The sequence below is a fragment of the Gossypium hirsutum genome, chromosome A03, assembly GCF_007990345.1.
Source record: "Gossypium hirsutum isolate 1008001.06 chromosome A03, Gossypium_hirsutum_v2.1, whole genome shotgun sequence".
Taxonomy (NCBI): domain Eukaryota; kingdom Viridiplantae; phylum Streptophyta; class Magnoliopsida; order Malvales; family Malvaceae; genus Gossypium; species Gossypium hirsutum.
In genome coordinates, this window is record NC_053426.1 from 107032729 (window position 1) to 107039045 (window position 6317).

The window sequence follows — 6317 nt, forward strand, 5'->3', positions numbered from 1 at the left end:
TTAATCTATATATTATACATTTTCTAACTCCTTTTGTTAGGGCTGTAAATGAACCTAGTTTAAAAGAATAAATTTTTATTCATGTTCGTTTGTTTATTTTTAAGTTTGTTCGTGTTCAGTTTGTGTTCGTTAAAAATTATAAAATTTTGTTCACTTTCGTTTATTTAAAATTATATGTGTTCATATTCGTTTGTTTAATGTTCACGAACATATTGATTTAACTTAATCGAACATGTTCATGAACATATAATTGAACATGTTCACGAACAATGTTAATAAATAATAAACAAACAAACAAACAAACAATAAATACATACACAATCATATATTGTTTAGATATAAAATAGTCAAATATCGATATTAATAATTTATTATAAATGAAAAAATAAAAATCAAGATAATTTTATTAATATATACTAATGGAATTTTTATAAGAAAATATCATTAATAAATAAACGAGTCAATAAACAAACTTATAAACAAGCCAATAAATAAACTTTTAAACAAGCTTGTTCGTGAACATAAATGAACCAAACACACCTCTGTTAGTGTTCATTCATTTATTAAACAAACATAAAATTTTTGTTCGTACTCGTTTATTTAGCTTAATCAATGAATATAAACGAACGTTATACAAATGGTCCACGAACAGTTCATCAAACGTTTTGTTCATGTACAACCCTAATTAAAGGGGACTTTTGATATTTTATAAATATTAATTTTTATTTTGATACCCACATTTTTACTTTTTTTTACTATAGTTTTTAATATTGCTTTAAATATTTTTTTGGTAACAAAATAAAAAGAAAAATCAATTATGAACTAATAGTAGCAACAAGGTTGGATAACATAAACGTTTATTTAACCATATTTGATTATCAACCAATGAAAGAGCAACATGAAAAATTCGAGCACCAATAGGAAAACCTTTCATCAAGTCAGCCAAAATATCAGAGGTACAATTCACCTCCCTTGGTATTTGCTTAATGGCCACTCTCCTTTTGCATCTGCACAGTTCTTGGATTCGGCTCACCAAATCTCCGTTTGAATGACCTCTGATATCACCATGGATACCTTTGATAGCTAGAGCACGATCAATTTCAACAATAACATTTTCCATACTAATTGGAGACCATCATAAATAGCCAAAGCTCAGCTTGCTGTACACTACATCTACCAATGTTTCTTCTAATTCCCTACATCCATCTACCATGCTCATCATGTGCCACTACTGCTAAACAGGCAAGTCCCGAACTCGGATTATGAGCGCCATCTGTATTTAGTTTAAAAGAACTAGTAGGTGATGAAACCTACCTTTGATCCCTAATACGATTTATAGTACTCCCACTTGAATTGACATGCCTCTGCTTAATGGATCTCACCCAACACCATGAAGAATAGATCATGCTGATTATGTTAAAAGGAGCATCTTGGAACATACAAAAATTCTTTTGTTTCCAAATCCTCCAGCAAACAGTACCAAATAAAGATGGCCAATCCACATCTTGAAAGACTAAATCAAGTTCATTCATCAAATTAGCAAAAAGCCTATCCTCCAATGAATAAAAGAAAAATCTAGACGATAGCCTCGAGGGGATGATCTACTCCCATGCTTCTTTTGTGTTACAATAGTCTTGTAACACATGAATACAAGATTCTTCAACGTTCCCACAAAACTTACACGAAGGGCCCTCTGATAAACCTATCCTACAACGTTCCACATTAGTAAAAAGATGACATTTAAATATACTAACCAAATGAAATGACGAACACGTTGTGGACCAATCAAAGACCAAACAAGCGTCCATTTAACCCCCGATATGTTTAAGGTGCTTTCATTAGCATACCATAAGCTGCTTTGACAGTAAAATTACAATTAGTGGCCCAATTCAAAATAATAACATCACGACCTACTAAGGAATTTGGAGTCAGTATACCTGCAATATAAGTAAGAGTACTATTATTTAAAAAACACTGTATATAATCCCAATTCCAGTTACCCTCCATAGTCACTACCTCTTGAAGGGTGATAGATTCATCAATAAGAGAATGATCCAGACAATAATTAATAAGAAAACCCACCTCTGCTAACCAACTATCTGTCCAGAATTTGATAAGATTCCCATCATCAACCGACCAAAGAAGACTTTGGCGCAAAAGAGGCCAAACCTTAGCAAGCGATCTCCAAACAGAAGAACACTTACTACTTGAAATATTCTCAAGGCAATCCTTAAAAAGCTTATACTTGGCTCGGAGCACCTTAACCCACAAAGCTTGCTTGTTAGTATTAAAACCCAACTTAAGCACAAAAGAATCATTTTGTTCTTGAAGGCATTAGATACCTAATCCCCCATTAGACAGAAGCTGACAACAATCCCCTACCTTACCAAAGGCGGTTTCTGATTAGCCGTTGGACTCCTCCAAATAAATCTCCAGGCAATCTTCTCAATTTCTACACAAATGCTAGAAGGAATTTTCACAGTTTGCATAAAATAATTGGGTATAGACAACAAAACTGACTGAGTTAAAGTGACCCACCGTGCCATAGAAAGCATTTTGGCATTCCAGTTGTCCAACTTTCGTTTGACCTTATCCATAACGAATTTAAAGGTATTCACCGTTACTTGTCGATGAAAAAGAGGCATGCCCAAATAGATCCCCAAATCATCAATTTGACGAAAACCAAGAACACTACAAATAACATTATCATAGTTTGAATCAATATTCTTAGAGAAGAACACATTGGTTTTAAGCCGATTAACTTTATGTCCTAAAGCAACTCCAAACGTATTAAAAGCATCCTTAATTCTTCTTGCCTAATCAATATTTGCTTCTACAAATAAGAAAATGTCATTAGCGAAAAATATATGTGAGATGGGTGATCCATTCTTCCCCAGCACAATTGGTCTTCAAGTCTTGTCCTCAACTCTTCTGTGGATCAGTTGACCCAATTTCTTCATACATAAAAAAAATGTAAAAAGACAATGAGGCAACCTTGCCTAATACCCCTTCTCGGAGAACTCATTCGGAAGCTTCCCATTCCATATAATCTACATGGAAACCGTTGTAATACATTTCATGATTACCCTAGACAAATTTGACAGAAAACCAACATCCACTAAAGTGTCTTCGATAAAATCCTAATGGAGATCATAGGCTTTTTCCAAATCCACTTTAATGGCCATCCATATTTTCTTCCCTTTTTTTACGCATCGAGTGTACAATTTCTTGAGCAATGATAATATTATTCGTAATATGCTTCTTGCCACAAAGCTAACTTGGTTCTGTGCAATAAGAGAAGGGAAGACTGGCCTAAACCGATTTGCAATAAATTTTGTGACAATCTTGTATAAAACATTGCAAAGGCTAATTGGACAAAACTGAGCCAAGGATTTAGGATTTTTAGTTTTAGGGATAAGAACAAAAAAAATCTTATTGTAGACAACCAATTTTACCCGGGCCCATTAGAATAAAAAATAGAAATTAAAAACCAAAAAATAAAACAAAAATAAAAAACACACAAATAAAAAAATTCAAATGTCAATGTCCTTCTACAAATTTGACCAGCCCAAATACAATTTCAACCCAAATTCTAAAATCCCTAACCCATGACCCAATAAACCCCAAAACCCGAGGCCCAATACACCCAAAGTTATTTCAGCACCTTGTGAATGCCAGAAGATTCTGGAACGAGTTGGAAAGGCACCAGAAGGTTGGTCTCACACGAGAGACCCTCGCGCTCGGCCTCCACGTCACCCGGGGTCATCTTCTCCGTACGACCGTCCCTGCAAAAGAACACACGAGAAGAAAAGATAACAGAATACAACAGATGACAGCCAATAAAATGTATTTTTATTATTTATTTATTTTTTTTCTCTGTAAATCCGGCTATAAAAAGCCGAGAATATGTACCTGCAAATTTACGCAGAATATACACTTACACACACTACAAAATTCCAATACCAGAAATCAAAGAAATCAGAAGGTGACTCAATTTTTTTCTCTTTCGTCTTCAATATATACATATCTATATATATATTTTTTTCGCATATACCTGGCTTTTCTTTAGTTTTTTAAAAAGGAAAGAAAAAGAACAAATTACCTTTGATAAATGCATTGATGAGATCCCTTGGCTTCTCTGTTGAAATCGGGGACAGAAATGCAGATTCACAAATGAAAATGGTCTTTGAAGTGTTGATTTCAATTGAAATAAAGGCTGTTTCCATACACCTCACCAATTTTAATGGTGTACTGGTGCTGAAATAGCCTTAGAAATTAAAGGTTGCTGAGTCAAAACCCTAAATAAATTGGGTGTTTGGCTTGCGTTTGGAAGGAATGGTTAATAGCCATTCAATTTCCTTTAAATTTTGGGTAAATAATGAAACGGTACAGCTTTAGGAAGGAGCAACCCGCGCGTCAGCCCGTCCAAAAGATCCACGCTTTTGCGCTCAAAAGGGGTTATTTGTGCATCAAGTCCCTCTCCTTTTGTGTTGCATTCTGATTAGCCCCTAATTGCAACTTACCAGTTTTTTTTTAAATTTTCCCTAACATTTGCGCGTTTTTGCAATTGGATCTGCACCGCAACATTATGCTTTGGGGCCTGGACAATTTTCCATTCTAGTCCCTATATGTTAATGCGCATTACACATTGATCCCATTTATGATTACTTTATTCGTAGATTGACCCTCTTGTTTTAATTCTGTTTTAATTAAGTTTGTTAAACACTGTATATTCACGTTCTATTACGTGTTGGATTATATGTGTGGATATTTTTAATGATCTTGGCACTTTTATTCTATTATTTTGATAATTTGTATATTATTTGCAATAAAGTGCATTCTAATTTATGTATGCTATTAATTTTATGTCGTTTTTTTTTAAAATTTATTTATATTTTTAATATTTATATTCGTTTATTTTATGTGTCATTTAAGTTATCATTAGGCGTATATTTTAACATTTATATATTTAATTTGCATCCATTATTAAAGTCAAGATATTCTTATACATATATATATATTTAATAAACTTGTATAATTGTGTTTTTAAAATTATCATGTATATAATTTATGATAAGATTAAGTCAATTTTATAATTCATATTTTAAGTCAATGTTATCTTGGTCATACTATTATTTTTAAAATTTCTTCATATATACATTACCCTTTAAAGTTATTTATGCATATAATATATTTTTTTAAGAACCATATTTTAAATCATGCAACTTATTTATTGTATACATTCTTATATTATCCTTATGTATGTATTATTTATATGTTTTATCAATCCGAATCAATTTGTCGCATGTAAAATTATGTTATATATATTATTTGTTTTTAAATTTCCCTTTATAACTATAGTTTTATAAGTATACATCACTAAATTTAAGTGTTTTGTAAATATAGTTTTTTTTTACCTTCTTGTGTATATGATTATATTTTCTAAATTTGCTTATCTATTACTTATATATTTATTGAAATTTTTTTATACATTATTAATTCCATGCCATTTTTTATAAACAAATATTTCTAAATTTATATATATATGTTTTATGAAGTTATTATGTATATTATATCTTATCACGTATTTTATAATTACTTCATATTTTTTTACATTATTCAAGTTACTATGTATTTTGTCACTTTTTTTAGATGAATTCGTGTTTAAAATAATGTGCATATAATTTGATTCAAACTTTTTGAAAATGTCCAATATCATATCTACCTTTCATTCCATTTTATTTTGTACATATTTTATGGATAATTTTACATTATGTCATGTGAATTATTGTTGTATATCATTTTTATTGATTATTCATTATCCATGATTAAGAATTTGTCACATTTTGTTTAGAATAGCTATACATAATTGGGGATTTGTCAATTGCGACTTGTTGTGACTTATATATCATGTTCATAAACTCTTCCTCATGCAAACGTTTTGATACAACTCATTAAGCATTCTATTTTAAAATAGATTAACACATTTTTGAGCAAGTCTTCAATTTTCTTTATCATTCAAAAAATTCTAAAATAAGGCAATATCCAATATGTGGGGAATTCGGAAAATTGTGCTCAATCGTATTGGCTATGATTTTTTCGGTGAACCAAATATTTGGATAACCTTTTTATAATCTTTACGAGTTTTTTAAAAGTCAAACAATCAATAGTATTTTTAAAGATATAAAGGATCGTATCTAATCGTACTGGGTATGATACTGCATATCTTTGAAACAAGAGATTTTTGACCTCTACTTTGAGCTATTCAAACAGTTTTTTAAAAAAAAATCATACTTCGGAAAATCTTTTCTTTAAAA

At 30.9% G+C, this 6317-nt stretch overlaps 1 long non-coding RNA gene across 4 annotated transcripts; it reads right to left on the reverse strand.

The window, feature by feature from the left end:
* Positions 1-789: 789 nt before the first annotated feature.
* On the reverse strand, positions 790-4562 carry LOC107886820 (uncharacterized). 4 transcript variants are annotated; one of them, XR_005918283.1, is made up of 4 exons: positions 4103-4560; positions 2383-3785; positions 2083-2259; positions 790-1853 (listed from the first exon to the last, which is right to left on the reverse strand). It is a non-coding gene; the product is annotated as an uncharacterized lncRNA (long non-coding RNA). The 4 variants fall into 4 exon arrangements; XR_005918282.1 differs by having other exon boundaries at positions 830-1853; positions 2083-3785; positions 4103-4562; XR_001680919.2 differs by having other exon boundaries at positions 830-1937; positions 2083-3785; positions 4103-4562.
* Positions 4563-6317: the final 1755 nt, after the last annotated feature.